A 20,003-nucleotide genomic window follows, 5' to 3' on the forward strand; every position below is an offset into this window, starting at 1 on the left:
GAGGAGCAACTTTAACCACAGTAGATGGAGCTACTACAAGTTCCAAGAAAGGACCATGCACTAATGATGAATCACTTTATCTGTCACTAATAGATAGGATTAATGCTTTTAAAAATTGTTTAGATAAATCATTGTCAACATCAACAAGCTCATATTCATCATTGGAATTATTACCATCATCATTGTTAGCATGAGCATCATTTTCATCCATTTCTTCATCAAGATTAATAAAAATATAATTTCTATTAGGAATAGAAAATGAATCATCATTTTTCTCAAGAATTTTTAATCTTTGTGAATTAGTTTGAACTTCCTCCCTAGGTTTAGGCGAAGGTTGCACAAATGGGAACAAGTCAACATTTGGTGTCTTTAGGGAGGAAATGGGTTGAGAAGCAAGTTCACAATCCTTAGCATGATGTCTCTATTGGAATTCTCTAGCACAACAGTTTCTTTTAGTTTTAGTTGAGGGTTGTGAAGGTTTATGATCAATGGATATTAAATTATCCTCCTTTAAAGAAGGAGGAATAGGAAAAGGTCTACTAGGCTGAAAAATAAGGGATGTCAGGTGATTCCCTTTGTAATATGTAGGAGGTAAAATAACAAAATATATAGGAGGAATAGAAGGTGTAGGAAGGATGTCAGGTCCATCATGAGGAGGAGGAATAGGTATAGGATCTCTAGGCTAACTCAAAGATAAGATCATCTCATTCTTCCACTTTTGATAAAATTGAAAGAGAGCATCGCTTCGAGGCTTAAGAGGCTCAAATTGTTTAGGCCAAAAGTAATCAAGGGTGACATCTCCATTCCTCATCATGGGTTGATACATGTTATGATTTTTCAATAGATTTATGAATAGTAGAAGTGATCTCTATCATGGAAGAGAGCCAAATATTTCCTAAATTCACATGAAATTGATCTGATGTAGGAATGATAGCAAAAATTACATCTAATAACTTAGTACCAACCTTAACAAGAAGAGTGATAGAACGAATAGTGGGTCAATATAAATTATCAAACACCTTCACCACTACATCAGATTTATCATGTGCTACTTTATGCAATTGTAAAGTGTAAAGATATTCTTCAGTGATCACATTCACCATATGTTGATGTACATGATAGATCAATGAGCACCCCTCATGAGAGTTTTTCTTTGATCTTCATGTTGATATATATTGGGCCATCAGGTGCAACAATAGTCTTACTAGGATCAAGATTAATGCATAGGTACTTAGGAGGTTTAGGTTTATCATCAAGATTCACCATATTATTAGAGTCAATACCAAGGTCATTGGGAGAAAAGTAAAGAGGCTTAGATTCAACCACATTAGTAGAATGGGAAGAAAAGGGATTAGTAAATATTTAAAAAATTGATTAGGAGGAGCTACGGATTTTTTTCCTTTGTCATTCACACCAGCTACGCATATGGTATTGTTATCAATAAAGTCTTGAATCCTACTCAAGGTATAACACTTGTCAATATCATGACCAGGTTGATGATAAAATTGGAAAACAACTTTGGGATCATGATAAGGTGGAAAAGGCTTGGAGGTACCAATTGGCTTGATGGGAGGAAGTTTCAACATATTCTTATTTATAAATTATGTCATTATGCTATGCAAAGACTCATAAAGATGAGTAAATTCTTTTCTCTAGTATTTGGATAAAGGGGTCATACCTGATCTCATTGTTGCCACTTGATTATTGACATTGTCATTGATCTTTGTGTATCCCTTGTTATCAATAAAGTCTTGAATCCTACTCAAGGTATAACACTTGTCAATATCATGACCAGGTTGACGATGAAATTGGAGAACAACTTTGGGATCATGATAAGGTGGCAAAGGCTTGGAGGTACCAATTGGCTTGATGGGAGGAAGTTTCAACATATTATTATTTATAAATTATTTCATTATGCTATGCAAAGACTCAGAAAGAGGAGTAAGCTCTTTTCTAAATTATTTGGATAAAGAGGCCATACCTAATGTCACGGTTGCCACTTGAGTATTGATGTTTTCATTGATCTTGATGTATCTTTTGTTTAATTTAAACTTCACAAAATATTTTTGAGCACTCTCATTCTTATCAACTAGGGCCATTGAAGGAGATGATTCAAATTAACTCACTTGAAGTTGATAATTATGAAGTACTACGTAAAGGAAGTAAACTCATAAAAGAGAAGCTTATCCCTAATGTCTTTTTGTAAATTAGCAAAAAAAATTATTTGAAAATCTTGATCAGACATACGATGAGAAATTTGAGAATACAAATGTTTATATCTACCAATAAAATCAATCACTTTTACTTTAACACCTTTCTTACAATGAATCAAACCAGTCAAAGTAATTTTAGGACCAATATTATTGTGAAATTGTTGAAATGATGTAATAGAATAATGAGGCAAAGAACAATACCATTGTAAATCTTTATCCCTAAAGGTTTGAGTAAACAATTTAGCCATAAGTATTTGATCACAAGCAGAGTCGCTACACAAAGTTTGGAATGTTTTCACATGAGTCAAGGGATCATTTTTTCAATTGTAAAGCTCTATTGAGGGACTTCCATATGTTTAGGAGGGGCAGCATAGACAATGTCATTGGATAATGCTTCGCTACCTCAAATGTGGGCACATTAAACTTGGATTGGGTACTAGAATTTAATTGTTGTTGTAAGGATCAAACAATATGGGCTAAGTTATTGATAGTTTATTCAATGGGTGAATTGAAATTGAACATATTGGATTGTGATGGAGGAGTAATATTATTGTATGTAGGTGGAGGTTGAGAGTAAGGAGGTGGAACACTATGATATGTAGGTATGGGAGATGATTGGGTTAAAAATGGAAGACTCGCGAAAGGAGGTATAAAATAATTCTAATTAACAAAGTTGTCCCCTTGACTAACATGTGTAGGATTAATATTTTGTGTGAAATTAGTCATCATAGAAGATGTAAAAGTAGGCACACTAGGCAAGGATGTAGACAGAGTAGAATGATTGGCTTGACTAGTAGCTTGCGTGTAACAAAGGACTTCGGCACAACTTTTAATAGGCATGGTATTAGTGTCTATAATATGAGAAAGGCCACACAACAAATCAACACCAATTTTATCACTTTGAATCATTATTTTTAATCCTTCGATCAATGGGATTGCCTCACTTTTTGTGTATTGTTGAATCATCCATTATTGAAGATTTTCAAATTCATTGTCAATCTTCTCCAATTCATCAATTAAAACCCTAGTTAGTGATTCATCTGCATCATGAGAGTTATTTAAATAATGAGGATAAATGATATCATTTATGGGGTTAGAGGAACCACCAACATTCTCATGAAATGAGTTATCCAAATTAGGCTCCATATCCTTAGTAATTAAATCTTGGAAGCCTTAATTCTACAACTTCTTCTCATGGGAATATTGTAGGTAGGGCTAATGGTAACAAAATGCATGCACAAAGGAGAGAAATTTGAAATTCAAATAAAAAATAATGATTAAACAATGCAAAATTTTGTAAAAATGATTGATTAATCAATTAATTAAGCAATTTAATTTGTGAATTTGAAAGATAAATGTCTCTAAATCATAACATAGCATAACATGAATATTAGATCTAAAAATAAATTTACAATTGAATTTTAGAATTATAGATTAGAGTTTTTGTGAAATCAACCTTTAAATTTATGTAATTCAATTGAAAATGAGATCTATGAGTGCAAATTTGAAATTTAAATTGCATTAATAATCAGATCTGAAATAACTGATCCAAATTAAGAAACCCACAAGCTCAATTTTAGAATTAAAAATTAGGGTTTTTGTGAATTTAACCTTTAAAATTATGTAATTCGATTGAAAATCAAACTTGTAAATGTAAATTTGAATTTTAAAATGCATAAACACTTGGATCTGAGAAAATTAAAAATTAAGGTTTAAGACATTGGGCTCACCAAAATATAATAAGTGAAAAATTAGGGTTTCACCCAATAATGTAGTAAAACAACTAATTTTTTCGTAGGGGCCATTTACATTAGGGCAAGATGAAAAATGATAGATCTAAGTCTAAAAGACATAGATTCTTATCAGATTCTAGGGACTTTAGATGTGCCTCTTCTTTCCCTTTGAATTGAATTGATTGACTAATAATGCTAAAATAGGGCAAATGTCTATAAATCAAAGCAATTATGCATAAACAGTGAGCTACAACTGTCAAATAGAGCCACGGACCTACATCATAGAAATATGTGAATGTTCAATTATTTCCTATAAGGTTGACCTCAATTGTCAGGAATGGAATGCTTGTTGCTCTAATCCTCAAAACTTTTTGTTGTCCTAAAGAGAACATGTTCATCTCAGTGAAAAATATTGATCCTAAAAATTGCATTTTTGTACCTATTCTTCCACATAGTAGAGAAGGAAAATGGTTAGGAATAGGAGTTTGCCTTAGGTCAAACCTCGATGTTGGAATTAACCATGAAATAGAATTGAAATGCAAATGAAATATTATAATGGAAATGATTTCCTTTTGAGGGAATTGTTGAAAATGTCTGAACACTAATGTTATACCTCTTTATGAAGTTTTATTTGTCTTCACAAGGAATTAGGCTTTCATGTAGATAGTATTCATAAAACATAGAACATGAATGTTATCTCCAATGCTTGAAAGAAGACTAATATATTTCTCACTTGAGATTTTGAATTCAAAATATGAATGCTTGATATGAATGTGTGATTAACAGATGTCAAAATGAGAGGAGTAGACCTCCTTTTATGCATGCTAGTAAAAGAAAATTCATTTTTTTGGCATAAGCTGACACAGGATCTAGGTTCCCACCCCATTCATGTTACCATTATGAGGCCCCAAAATGACCCCTTTTGAAGAGGACTAGATAATTGGGCACTCTGGTGCCTAAGGACCTGATGCAGGAGCATCCCCGGTCGATGAGCAATCTTGCATCAACCAAAAATATTTCCTTTCTTGTTTAGTTCTTTGTGCAGTTTATGTATTCTTACCGGTATGTACCTGTAGTTGCTTGTTCTTTGTGGTAGATCTTGTTTGCAGTTTCCTAGCAATTTCATGTGGTTGATTCCTGATTTCTAATTCATTTGGGTTCTTCTCTAGTATGTTATCACTTCTGGTTGGCTGTTTTGGGGATCCCGAGACAATTCTTGTGCTTGCCGATTAGTTTTCCTCCATTACAGGCATAATTCTTGGTGCATGGATCCATCTTGGGTCTTATTCGATGTTCTTTGGTGTGTAGTCAACCTTCTTGCTAAACCGCATCACTTGGTTGTTATTTTCCAAAAGGATTTCTTAAATATCATGGCCGACCAAATTACATGTTTCATTTTCTTGCATTGGTGAATGTAATCTTTTAAGGCCAACCCAGATATGTTCTAGTGGATATAAATATGATGTTATGTAATCATTTGTAGGGGTAGAGGAAGTAGAACTGAGAATAAGGATTGAGATTTGCATATTGTGATCCGGTTGATTCTTAGAGTCTCGATTGGATTGTATTTGGCTTGAAGCCTGCATGTAACCGGTTAACTACCGGATGTTCTTTGATGATAATCTGATGATTATCGGATGATTGCTAGAAGTTCTATGGCTTGAATATGGTATGTTTATATGAATTTATTGTGTTTTCTTACTACTTTCATTGTGTCACTCTTGTTACATAAGCCATTTGACTCTTTTGAGGTTTTTTACTAGTTATGGCTCAATCAATTGGTATCAGAGTTGGTTATGGATCGGCTGGTGGAAGAGTCATTTATGAACATTGAGGAATTCCTCGAGGTTGACAGATCATTGATTAGAGGCAGGTTGTGTGTGTGTTCAATAGATCACCTAGGGGAGGCAATTGAAACCGGTAGTCAAATCATCGAGTTGAGGCAGTTCACTAGAGTGGAAGGAGAGATACCACCAAGGAGAACAAACCCCCGGAGGGTAGAGAAGATGATGGAAGACTTCAACAATGAAGTGAGGAATGAAATCCGAAATGCTTTGGCCGATTTGTGAAGAAACCCTGACTCTGAGGATGAGTATGAAGAAGTCAGTGAAGAGCTTAAGGAAGTTGAAGGATTGGAAGATGAGAGAGAGGAAATATAAGGAAGCAAGTAAAATGCACAAATTTGAGGTTTCTAACTTTTCCAGTTCACTGTCCCCAAAGGATCTAATTGATTGGATCGAAGAGTTGGAGGACTACTTTGAATTTGAGGATGTCAAGGACTCACAGAGAGTTTGGTTGGCACAAACCAAGTTGAAAGGGCATGTTGCCTTGTGGTGGAAAGAGTTGCAGATAGATAGAGTGGAGAATGGTGAATTGAAGATCAACCGGTGGAGACAAATGGTTGCAAGGTTGAAGGCCAAATTCATATCAGGAGACTATGAACTAGATCTATTCAAGAAGTTGTAGAACCTGAAATAGAGAAACATGACTATGAATAAATGTACAAAGGAATTATACAAGGTGGTATTCAGATCTGGACATAGAGAGATGGACAGAGAAAAGGTGGCAAGGTACATCAATGTTCTTGCTTTTAACATTTAAGATGAGATGAGTATGTTGAAGATTTCAATAGTTGAAGAAGCTTACCAATATGCTTTCAATGCTAAGGAGAAGGTGAGAATAAGACAACTAAATAAGGGAAAGGATAAATTCAAGATGAATGATAGTATGAAGAAATCAGTTGAAGAAGAGGAGGTAAAACCTAAGTTGAGTAAAAAACTAGAATAGAAGACACCAAGGAAGGGTAGCAGCAGTACCGGTAGAGAATTTCTTGGCAAATGTTTCAAGTGTGGAGAAACTGGACATAGATCGTATGAATGTAAGAAAGGAATGGCAAGAAGTTGTGTGGCAAGTGAAGAACCGGATGGTACGGGATCTGATTGTGCACCAGAGCAAGGAGAATCCCTTATGTTCAGAAGAAAGGATACTAGATCTACTCAGAGGAGGAGTTTTTTTTCGGACTGTATGCAAATCAGGTGGTAAGTGTTGCAAGGTCATTGTAGATAGTGGAAGTACTAATAATTTAGTATCTACGGAGATGGTTGAGAAGCTTGGGTTGAAGAGGCTTGAGCATCCTGGTCCTTATGAGGTAAGTTGATTACAAGATGATCAGAAGGTAGAGATAAAGGAGCAGTGTTGGGTAAGTTTTGATATTGGGCCTTTCAGAGATGAAGTTATATGTGATATTGTATCAATGAATGATTGTCATGTCTTGTTGGGAAAACCTTGGTAGTATGATAGAGGATCTATTTATGATTGTAGAAGAAACCTTGTTACTATTGAAAAGGATGGGCAAAAGTTCACAATGATTTTTTTGAAGGAGAAAGAGAAGGAGGTGAAGAATCTAAGTACTAAGACAAGTTGCAAGAAACCAGTGGCAGAGGTTATACCAGAAGGTTTGACAGAACCAGTTGAAGAGGTTATACCGAAGGTTTTGAAGAAATATCTAATAGAACTAGTTGTAGAGATTATACCGAAGGATGACATGAGTTGGTAGAAGAATATGATAGATGAGTCTGATGGACAGATGGAACAAGATGCTAGGGAGCATAACCAAATCAGAATTGCAAAAACAAAGACAATGTGAAGAGATGAAGAAAAGAAAGAGAAAGAAAGCGTCATAGGTTAGAGAAGTTAGTTGAAGCACTGGGAGAGATAGAGAAGAGATTGGTAGATAAAGAAGATGTTTGGATCATAAATGAGCATGGGATATTCATTCCAAATCCTTTTGGATGTTCATGAGTTTCCTCTCATGGAACATCTTTTTCTACCTGGGTTGTCCATGCAGGAGGATCCTCAATTAATGAGCATTCTTGCATCAACCAAAAACATTTCCTTTCTTATTTAGTTCTTTGTGCAGTTTCAGTATTCTTATCGGTATGTACCGGTAGTTGCTCATTCTTCGTGGTAGATCTTGTTTGTATTTTCTTGGCAGTTTCATGTGGTTGATTCCAAATTTCTAGTTCATTTGGGTTCTTCTCTGGTATGTTATCACTTCCGGTTGGCTTGCTTACCAATTGGTTTTCCTCCATTACCGACACAATTATTGGCATGTGGATCCATCTTGGGTCTTGTTCGATATTCTTTGGCTTGTGGCTGAACTTCCTGCTGACCACATCACTTGGTTGTTATGTTCTGGAAAGATTTCTTAAATCTTAGGGCCAACCTAATTACATGTTTCATTTTCCTGCATTGGTGAATGTAATCTTTTGAAGCCAACCCGGATATGTTTCGGTTGGTATAAATATGATGTTATGTAATCATTTATAGGGGCAGAGGAAGTAGAACTGAGAATAAGGATTGAGATTTGCATGTTGTGATCCAGTTGATTCTTAGAGTCCCAGTTGGATTGTATTTGGCTTGAAGCCTGTATGTAATTGGTTAACTACTGGATGTTGTTTGATGATAATATGATGATTTTCTAAAGTTCTATGGCTTGAATATGGTTTGTTTATATGAATTTGTTATGTTTTCTTATTGCTTCCATTGTGTCACTCTTGCTGCATAAGTTGGTTGACTCTTCTAAGGGTTTTTATTGGTTATGGTTGCATTAAGACCAAGGTGCCCAGTGCCCTGGTCTTGGACATCAGAGGCCTAGGATTTTGGGGAAGGAAGTGTAGATCATGAAAATTTGAGTGAAATACATGGTGTGAGAAGAATTGGGGATTCAATCAAGCCTTAGGGGATGAACACAAAGGTGAGGGACCAAGTGAGGATAAATTTGTAAATGAGTAAAATTTAGGACACTACAAGCACCATTGGAGGAATAGGTAACCTCCAGATGACTTAAAAAGAATTTGAGTTTTTTGATCATCAGTTTTGAGTATTGAAAATTTTACTTCCTTCTCTGGTAGTAATTTTTGCATCACCCTTAATGAGTATCCTAACCTCTGACCAATCCATGTTGATTTCACCACCCACATCCTTGCAAATTTTGTCCTAGTAACATGTCATAGGAAGTTGCAACATTTTCTATAAGAATAATAATTTTGATCATCTTATCTAGGAAGGCAGTGAAAGAAAATTGAGCATATTTTATTTGACTAATGAGTGGCACTTGTTTGTTCTCCATTGAGAAACACTTACCAAAAATTATCATCAAGGTAAGACCTGAGACATTGGCTATCAGCATTACATTATTTGAGACTCCAAGGTCAATAGCACAATTGCTTAATTTATAACCATTGATCAGCAAGAAAAGATAAAAAGGTTCAATTCTTCTAGCTATTAATGATGGGATAGCAACAAGGTTATTTTAGGAAGGTTTCAAAGTTTGGGGAACCTATTTTTCTTTAATGAACTTGACCAGTCTAACAAACTGATTATGATTAGCCTAGAGGTATTCTACCTCAAAATTTAAATATTTGTTTTCTTGACATGATAAATTATGTCAAAAGGTTGATATGAAAATGTTGAAGAAAATGGGACATTGTCACTTTGAGGTCTTGAAGTAGAAATACTAGGTCTTGATACATCCAAGGCAGTAGGATGATCGAGTGTACTTACTTGTTTATTTATAGTAGAATCCTCTGATAGAGTGAGAAAAGGAGTTCCTCTTTTAACAAGAGTAACCAAAAATTGATCAGTGCCTTTTGCCTTGTCTTTATCACTCGATTGTTGATCAGGATGATTCTATGCTTGTGAACGGGTAAAGATGGCATAATCCTTGCCTTGATATTCTTCTTTGACTTCCTGGTATTGCATGAACTAAATAGCAGACTTTCCAACTAACTCTACTTCCTCTTCTTTGAAGAGGTTAGCAAAATCAACAAATTGATGTTCCTTTTGGGTGATATCACCTTGCTCAGCCTCATAGTACCTCATGGTTGCATTAGTAGGAGGAGGTTCAAGAGAAAGTCTTTTTGGAGGTGGGGGAAAGTTGTTTTGATTCTTGGCTGCATAATTAAAAGCATTTTTTGTATAGGTTTTGCAAGGAATTTCCTTGTATGGAGTAGAAAATGACACTTGAGATGTTTGCTTCTTAAGAGTTAGCACTTTATTGGCTAGCCTCTACACTAAAGGATCAATTGTATTCAAGGAAGAAGAAGTAGAGGATTCCAAGAATAACTCACCCTTGACTTGTTAGGATCCTTCTTTAGTTTACCAGAAAGAATTAAGTCATCCTCAACTTCAATGGCCAAGGTTTGTGCATGTACAAAATCCCTTATAGGTGCTCTTCTCAGCAAGAAGCTTACCTATAGCAACTGAGAATTGATTAAAAAAACATTTGAGATTCTTCATGAGCAATGCTTGGAATCTAGTTCTTTAATTTGTTGAACTTGGAAACAAAACCTTGCATAGGATTATGTGGTTTCTTTCTCATTTAGGTGAGTTGAGCCAAAAGAGCATGTGCATCTTCATCTAGTTTGAATCTTGCTTCAAACTATGTCTTGAGTGTATCCCAGCTATTAAAAGTTTGAGGTACTAAGTGATAGAACCAATTTACAGCAACACCTTGTAGTGTTTCAACAAAAGGTCTTATTGATATGTCTTCATGCTCCACACCAAGAAAATCACATGCAATGTAAAAAGAAAAATTATTCTCAACTAGATGTTTCTTTCCATCTTTGTAGAACTTTGAAATATTCTTCTGTGGACCTTATGGAAGCAGATGAAGACATGGAGTTAAATTGAGAGGACCAAAATTTTTTCCCCAAGGACCTTGAACAACCATTCTCATTGGATGAAATGGCAGAATCACAAACCTTTTTACTTACGGTAAAACCAAAGTTTTAATAGCACTAGAAACTTCACTAGGTATGGGAGATATTGGATTTGTATGTGGAAAGTTCCTTGTACGTTGAGGCGGAGATCGTGCCCTAACAAGAGGAAAATCAAAGTTGTGGTTTTGCAACAACTCAAAAGTAGGATCAATAACACCTTGATTTCTTCTTCCATGTGTGTAGCTTCTTTCAACCAGAGAAAAGTTTTAAACCAAAAATGTGAATCAGCAATAAAGAAAGGCCAATGGTAAGAAACAAGGTACACTTCAACTAAAACATGAAGAGATTCGCTGTATGATCATGTCCCCAACAGAGTCACAAAAACTAATATTCAAAAAAATTGTAATCGTAGTATGATTACAAAATTTTCCTTTCAACTATAGTATGATAAGATTTTATCTCTTCTCACAAAGGGGAGGTTGCCTTCTTATTGCTATTCAATAACTAATAACTATCTAACCTCTATCTTCTAAACTATTTCCTTGTGTTTTACAATGACTTTATTTTCTTCTTTCAAAATAAGTATTTATCCAACTCTCTTACTTTAGATTGGATTTTCTCCTTAACAAAAATTCATAAATTACAAGATACTAATTTAATCAATAATAATCGATATAACTTCTATCCAAACAAATAATGACTCAAAGATGTACCAGCAAATCTACAATAATTAAGAAACATTTGTAAGCCCAAAGTCTTGCATAGTCCATCTAACTAATTCTCTAAACTAAATTGTGATATGCATATAGCTCAAAGTCTTCCCTATATATCACAACTTTCACTACATTAAATAAAATAACCTAATGTAGCACAAAGTCTCTATCATGTTATCAATCACAGATAAATGGTTCTTAATAGAATACTATAGCAACAAAGTTTACAAAATCTTTATATCCCTTAATCAAACAACTTCTCACACTGCACAATTTAATCCTTAAAAATAATATGACAAGAATGACATAAGAACACTCTCACCATATTATAAAGTGAATCCAAGACAGATATTGGAAAACAACTCTACTCTATTGATAGAATTTTTCAGATTTTTAGTTAAAGCACAAAGTCTTAGATAGCTCTACAATCCTGCATATTTTTTTATGCATTATTTAAAAGATAATTTATTTACAGTGAGGTCCCTCATTTATATAAACAAGAGCCCTGAGAAAATCTAGGAATCCTAAAAATGGTTTGACTTATTGAAACTATAGTCCAATTTGATTTAGGACTTGTACTTTCTTTACATGCAATTACATATATACAAATAAACATGTAAAATGTCAAAAAACAAAAAGAAAATTACAAACTACAAAATATGATAAAAACTACAAGTGTCAGAGGAAACTTCTTCTTCTTCATCAAAATTATTCAAATTTGTGGAGGGCTTCCTTCATCAGGGATTTATCAAGTCTATTAACACAATCAATGATAGCGTGAACCCAAGTAGTTGAATCACTTATGCTAGCACATCCTCGCTCTTATGTTTCTTTAGAAGAGATTCTAGATTATCCAAGATCATCTAAAACTCTACTAGTTTGTCAATAGAAGAAACTATAAAATCCTTCTTTCTCCATTTTTGTGTTGACTAGTAGAATAAATTACTAAATAATGGATTCAACGGGTAAAATATTTTGTTCCTCATCCAACAACTTGCACGAAAGTTCAGAGACTTCATTAACAATTTTGAGCCTTTTATCATTGCATTCTTTTTGAGATTTTTGAAGATCCTTGATTAATTGTTCAAAAGTATCCATCATGTATTCTAGTGCTTCCCGCTGCTCAACATACATATTTCATGTAGGAATAACTTCACTGTCCACAAGAAAATCCAATTTAAAATGCTCTATCTTGAGCTAAGAATCAAGGTCCTTTTCTTGTACCTGTAATTCATGTGTCAGTAGATCAAGTGTTTGGTCTAGTTTAGACTTCACACTATCCAATTTGTCTAGCAACTTGACTGAAGAACTTACAAGGTGTGTTCCTTGTGAAAACATTCCATCTATATATGCAACAACAACTCTCCTATGTGTTATAGTTTTTTTTTTCCTCTTGACAACTTGTTCATCGACAGAAGAATTGATTGGTTCAGTTACTTCATAATATTGAGTAATCTTGATTAACACTAAAGTAAGCTGCTCCACTTGTAGTTTGAGCTTGTCCTTGATGGATTTATCTTTATCATATCTTACTATTAAATCATCAACTATCACCTAAACATCTTCTTTGGTGCTCTCATATGTTTATTTCCCTAGCTCAATTCTGATTATTTGATAATTTGTCAATTGTACTTCATTAGCAGGTCTTTTTTAAGGTGGAATTGTTATCTCTGCATACTTGTTCCTTCATTCATCTACCCTTACTCTTGATATATTTTTGGCCTTTTCAACACCTTCTAGTTTATCAAGAACTAGTTGATTGAAGTAAAACTCATCTAGAGAGATGGCTTTCTTTTTCCATTTAGATGTTATTGATTGCAACCAAGGAGGAAGGGTATGATCTATCCTTGCACTAGTGATTTTAGCTTGGATAGACATGGTTTATTGTGACACAATAGCAGATATAATTTATTTAGTGTGTGTTATGATTGAATATGGATTATTTGAAGATGAAATACTTAGGAATGCATTGGACATGAACTTATCAAATTCAATTATGTAGCATCAAGCATGGAGGTAGTGACTTCTGATAAACTTGGAAATGAACAAAGAGAGCCAAAAATATTTTTGACATTATCTTGGGGGGTATCTAGGATTGAACCACTTGAATTTGAAGAATGAACAAATATTAATGGGACTACACTTGAAACTATAGTAACAACAGGTGTAGATATAACAATAGAAGTGGTAAGAAAACAAGAAACAACAGAAATTGGGGAAAAAATTATGCATTGACCACAAAAGAAGTAATGATTATAGTAAGAGGAGATGAAACCTCTTAAACCACTTCATTGTTAGGTTATATTTCTATTGTTGTGGGAGGTTATAAGGGGCTCTCTTCTGAAAGGCCTTCTTCTTGAGCCTATTCTTCATCATGTTGAATAATTTGTACATCAACTTATTCAGGAGCAATTAGGAGTGAGATCAAAAGGAGATAAGACATCTCTAATTTGGAGGAATCAAGCCCCTAACCTTAGGATCTTGACTTAGGCAGTCATATGCAAGGACACACAAGACAAGAAAAATACAAAGACACACAACACAAGGGGTTAGTACTAAAAACAAAAAGGCTCCAAGTCAACTACTTGAAGAGACCTCAACAATCAAGTGTCTCAGCCACTAATATCATTCTCGGAATGTTATCGCATGAACACAAGAGAAAGAGCATGCTTCAAATCACGAACCATGATCCAAAAATAGAAAATCTATGAGCTCATGGGAAGGAGAAAAGAGAGGTCATGAATGCCATAGACTAGCAAATTGTGTTATGCTAGATGATCCATGAGAGGAAGAGAAAGAGAGGTCATGGAATCCACAAGCTAGCAAGGTATGTTATGCTAGGTGACCCACGAGGACATGAATATTCACAGGACAACATGTTGTGTTATGTTGTGTGGTTCATGTAAAGAGGGAGAGTCAAAATAGTCTAGCAAGTTGTGTTATGTTGGTTCCACTCTCTGAAAAAGGAAGAGTTGAACGGTCTAGCAAGTTGTCTAATGCTAGTCATCTCAGCCTATTGCACATGTTATTGTCTAGTTTCGGGAGTTAAGCATCACATATAAGACTTGTTGGTATGGTTTTTACCATGCAACAACCTATTAGACATTAAATAAAAACAAAATATGTCTAGTTTCAAGCATGAAGTATCTCGTATAAGACTTGCAAGTCTGGTTTCAAGAATGATCACCTCATATAAGACATATAAAAATGGTTGTGTATGGTTTCATAAATGGAACATCTTGTGAAAGATGAATTGGTTTGGTTTTGAGAATTAATACACCGTACAAGACACACAAAATATAGTACAAAGAGGGCAATATGCAATGCCCACCCTTAAGATGTCAACATAGTCCTATGTTGATGTCTTAAGTAAGACAGAAACAAGGATACATACCTTCAATGCCAAGGATATATCCTTTTAGTCAACAATGTTCATAAATCCAAGCTAAAGAGGTATCACTCTTATAAGTAAGGAAAATATGGTTGTAAAAAAGATATCTTGCAACAAGTGTAAAGGGAATCCTTAGGAGGAGGAGGAAAAGATATTTTCTCAAAAGACATCTACCTCCAAGAGGATATTTTTGAACAAAATAACATCTTTTACCAAACCAAAGGACAAAGAACAAGAACTCATACCTTCCCCCTATTGCTAGGAAAAAGTGATTCTTGATGAAGCATAATACACTTTTGACTCAAAGTGGGGGTTTTTTATAATAGACATGCATTGCCAAGTGAAAAAGAGGTTGTAGACAAGGATGCACACCTCTTTCATAAGAGAGAATCCTTGAGAAAACAAACAACTTCACATAATGAATGACATCATATCATAAAAAAACACCACTCAACAAAGGAAAAGTGGATCCTTAGAAAGGATAGGAAAAATCAATTCCCCCAAATAATAGGGACAAAGAGAAGGCTTACACAACCTCCAAGGAGAGATTTATTCATAAGAGATGTACTATTTCAAGAAAGGAATAGGTCCTACCCAAGTAACACGCACACACTTGCATTAAGGATAATTCTATGTAAGAAAGGACATCATGTTATGAAAAATCCAACTCATACAAGAAAAAGTGAATCCTTAGAAAGAGGAAAGAGAGAGAAAAATATTATTTTCCCCCAAGCATAGACAAGAATAAATAGACTATTATGTTTCTCACTGTGTATGATTACACCTAAAATTGTACTACCACATGAATGACAATGAGCTCCCAATAGGTAAGCTAGCAATGTCACATAGTGAGGAGCAACATAATACAAACTTGAATGTCATTTGAAATGATTATGAGAAATATGTCATTCATTGTCACATGTTATTTTAATAATACCTAAATCAATATATTGTTGTATTTTAATTTGCAAAGCTTGACATTCATTAGTAAAATGGCCATGGATTTGATGATACATTAAAAAAGTAGCATTTTCAAAATGTTGTCTACATTTATTTCTTCGTTTAGGCCAAAGAGAAGAAATTAAGTTGGTGTGAAGAAGATCAGACAAAACATTATCTTGTTGTAATGCCATATTGGAATGAGAAGACATGGATTCACTAGACAATGGAGAAGGGGGCGTTGACAAAGGAAGAATTTGGAAACTTAGCTTTTCATTAGAAAAGTGTGAATTCTCGTGACTTTCAAGACTTTTTTGCACACATCCTCAAACTTGTCAGTTGCATCCATGTGTAGGATTAGAAGAGGATTTTCTCTTAGGTGGAATTGGATTGAAGTTTAAAGAGTCCCAATAAATATCTAGACATGTGTTATGATATAAATTTTGAGTATTGAATTCAAGCATCTTATATTTTCTACAAAAAACAAGGTGTGAAATCTAATGAAATCTAAGTTCTTCTTTAGGAACATCTTTAGTAGAAGATGGTGTATTTTTCTAAATTGGGGAGAGGATTATAGAAACTAACAAAGTATATTGTGCTTCAATTTGAATGTTTTTGTCAGCTTATAAAGTAAACACTTCATTATTATATGTGTAAGACATTGCATGATAATCGAGTTGATGGTTGATTCCCTTACAATAATTTTTAGTTTTTGGTGAGGTTGAGAGACATCTTTATGAAGGTGGATAATAACCTTAGGCTTCTTAGTAACTTAAATAATATTAATTTGATCTTGGTTAGATTCTTCATCTTTAGGATTGAGAGCATTGGAAACATTATAATGATGGGAAATGGTATTATCCTCTTTCTCTAAAGTATCTTAATGACAAACCTTAGGAAAGAGATAAACATATCTCATTGATGCTTCATCTCTAGAGCGGAGGTTATTGAAATGAATAGAAGTTGAGGTGTTATTAAGGGAATTGCAATCATATCACCCTCTTTTACCATAATATAATCCTATTTTACCAAGGTACTCTAATGGAGGAGGGACATATTAAGAGAATAATCAACATCATCCTCCAATGGTTCATCTTAAAGAGGGAGAATATTGAGACAAGTGTTAAAAATAACTTCTTGCATCAATATGTCCTCTTTAGGGAGAGAAAAATTGGGAGAGGAATCATTCAAAGTTTCATAAAGGGGATTTTCATATATCTTAAATCCTTGTAGGTTAAGAGTATCCTCTTACACCAAATTATCTAAAGGAGGTTATTGATAGTATTCTCTTGTATTAGCATGTCATAATGAGTAGGATAAAAATCAAAGTCATACATGCTAAATGGCTTATCAAAGGTAGTAAAGTTTTGTAAAAAGAAATTTCACATTTTTCTAATTTAAGAAAAAGGAAACTTGCAATGAAAGAAGTTAATGTAATGAAACAATGCATAAAGGGACTAATCTAAACACACATAAGAATGCATGAAATAAAAAAATTATTTTAATTTTATTTTTATTACTTTGAAACATGCAAATTAGAAGATGCAATGTAAGAATGAACTAGATCTTAAAACACAGTTGAACAATTATGCAACCTACAAGTCAATTTTAGGAAAATAAATTAAGGAATTTATGAAAGTAACCTCTAAATTTATACAATTCATTTTTTTAAATATGACCTATGAGTGAAAATTTGAATGTTAAAGTGCATACAAATCAGATCTTAGAGAACAAATCATAAATAAGCATGAAACAAGTCAGGTTCACCAAAATGTAATGTGGTGAAAATTACGCTTCCACCAATTAAGATAGTAAGACCACTAATTTTTCCTTGAGGACCACTACATTGAAAGAAGAGTGAACCTAATAGATCTAGCCACAATCCAAATATGGAAAGGGTTGAAATTCTGATTAGATTCACTGGTTTATTTGTTTTCCCCTTCTTTCTAGTTGAAGATTGAATGATAATTATGAAATTAGCATAAAATAGGGAATGATTGAAATAAATTGTCAGAAATAGACTAATGTAGATATCCCATCGAGCCAGAAACTGAGATCTAGGTAAAATAAGATATTTAGAACATGTTCCCAAAATTTTGGCCTGAGTTTTTGAGACTAGGTACTACAGATTTGCCCTGTTCCTCTGAATTTTCCTCCATCAAAAGTTGAACCTATATGTGACTGTCGACTTTGTCAAAATCCCAAAGTAAAACTCCTGAGCATGTTCCCTACACATAGAAAATAAGGAAATAAGGTTGTGGATAGGGGTTTTTCTTAGGTCAAACACCGATTGAGGAATCAACCTTGAATGAAACAATGTAAATACTGAAGTAAATGCTAAGGAGATATACCTCAAATTCTAAAATTCTTTATGATGATGCAATGCTCTTTAAATGTAATTACAAATATTGAATGCAATGGCATGACAAAAATATGAACATGAAAAATCCTAATCATACACATTCTTGTATGAAGATTGATGTAACTTTTCTCTATAATGCTTAAATGTTGGGAAAACTATTGTTAGTGTTCACATGTTTGTTAGAATTATAGGATACATAGAAAAATATTTGTTATTTTTTTAGGAGCTTGTATATTAAGGTGTGTTTGTTATAGTTTGGTTATTTGTTATCCCATGATGTAAGGAATTTGTTACGGGAATTTTCCTATAATATAGGAGATCCAATTCCTATATATTGGCATTTGTAATCTATGATTGAGGAAGTGAGTGAAGAATAGAAGCTTAGTATGTCATGGGTAATATTATTCAGATTTCTATAAACTTCAACCATATTTACTATATGGTATCAGAGCACAACTATTCTTGTCCTTGTGCAATGAAGAGAGAACTATGATGATAAAAGAGTGGGTGATGGAAAAAACTATAAAGTGGTTGGTAGTCTCTAGTTTTATTTGATCACATTGTTATCTCCTTCTGGTGATCTGCATACCTAAAATGATGCTCGGGTGATGAGAAAATATGTTGATATGCGCAGTGGCATTCTTGTTGCAAAGTCCATAGTAGCATTGGAATTGTTATCATCTCTTATCTCTATGTTGTGACGGTGATAGAATTGTGATCATATAAGGGCATGTGAAGGCTCCAAAGAATCACTTATCTCTTTCCTCCATTCCTGCTATCGATTGGTATTAAAGGCACTTTTCTCTCTCACAGTGATATACACATTGTCGACTATCTATTCTTTGAAAGGCATTTACTTTTTCTTTGGCCATCAACATCTATTAGGTTTACAGGCATCATGTTTGATTAGTTGAGAAACTGTTCTGGCTAGATTGGCTTCATTCCCTTGTTTAGGCCCATATCAGCCTAGTTGGCCCCTTGACTATTAGATTTGTAGATGATGATTATTTTGCATGATCTTGGACCAAGGATATTTCTATAAGATTGTAGGTGTTTGTGATTATTTTGGCTGATGGTTGCCTTTCATATCCCAGGTTGACATATATATGAATGTTGGCCTATGTGTCGGTTGGTTGGTCGTGCATTTCTAGGTTGAATCTATTGTGTATTGTGCAAAACCGGTGTGTAAAATTTTATCTTTTTTGTGTCAAGTCATTATTAAGTCTTTTAGATATAGTTTGTTTTATAGCCTAAACATCAAATAAAATATTCCATAAAATAAGTCAAAGTGAATTTGGATAGGGTATGTTTTTCAAGTCAAATCAAGTTATATTATTTCAAAATAGGGTCTTTTATTACAAGTCATTAGTGGTATTGTCATATGAAAAAATTTTAAAATTTCAAAAATAATTATTAACATCACATGCACTCTCACTTGTACGTGATTTCTATTTTGTGGGGAGGCATTCTAAAATTGAACTTCAAAGTCAAATTCGCTAAGTAGCCAAAACAATGAAGGCTGGAGGCAACAAAAGAAGGAGGACAATCAATGTCCTCTCCTCAATCACCAAGCTTTGGTGGAATTTTATTTTCTATTGTAAAGTGTGCTTCTATTTCCTATTCTTTTTAATAATTGGAAATTTCACAATGAGGGGAGATAAAACATCAATATTCCATCTCTAGTTGCAGTTGTATATGGTGAAAATGGATACCAATAATAACAATATTGAAAGGCTAAATGAATTCAACCACAAAAACCTAGCCTAACAACAACAAAGATCCACCATAACATATGAAGATTACCTAAGACAATGCAAATCAAATGAAATCACAAAGATTATACCATCACATGTCCAATAGGGTTTGGATCTCCATTCTTACTATCTCCATTGGTCTTGCTTGATATATTTGCTCTCAGATTTTATGTGCA

This window comes from Cryptomeria japonica, chromosome 9 (assembly GCF_030272615.1).
Source record: "Cryptomeria japonica chromosome 9, Sugi_1.0, whole genome shotgun sequence".
In the NCBI taxonomy this organism is placed as follows: domain Eukaryota; kingdom Viridiplantae; phylum Streptophyta; class Pinopsida; order Cupressales; family Cupressaceae; genus Cryptomeria; species Cryptomeria japonica.